The sequence below is a fragment of the Echinococcus granulosus genome (assembly GCF_000524195.1).
Source record: "Echinococcus granulosus chromosome Unknown EG_S00220, whole genome shotgun sequence".
Taxonomy (NCBI): Eukaryota; Metazoa; Platyhelminthes; class Cestoda; order Cyclophyllidea; family Taeniidae; genus Echinococcus; species Echinococcus granulosus.
Genome location: NW_020170600.1, coordinates 3,875 through 4,196, shown reverse-complemented (window position 1 = coordinate 4,196; position 322 = coordinate 3,875).

The window sequence follows — 322 nt, the reverse complement described above, 5'->3', positions numbered from 1 at the left end:
GTTGGATAAGCAAAACCGCAACCAGATTTAGAATGGTGAGCATGGAGATGTGAAAGGCCAAATAGACAGATTTGCACAGAGTACGGAATCACTAAACTCGGCGACCCGATAATTTTGATGTGGTTGTGTAGATCTGACCCATTGTGAATTGATAGTCTTTTTGCACTTAGTTGACTGCACAAACGAGCATTCACAAACGCCTTCTTGTACCCACTTTACTACTCACTTACGCCTCAAAGTGCACCTCAGCGCTGTTTTAATCATTCATGACTCAGATAAAGACTACAAGGTTTCCGAAGTGCACTCTAGTGGCTATCCCACT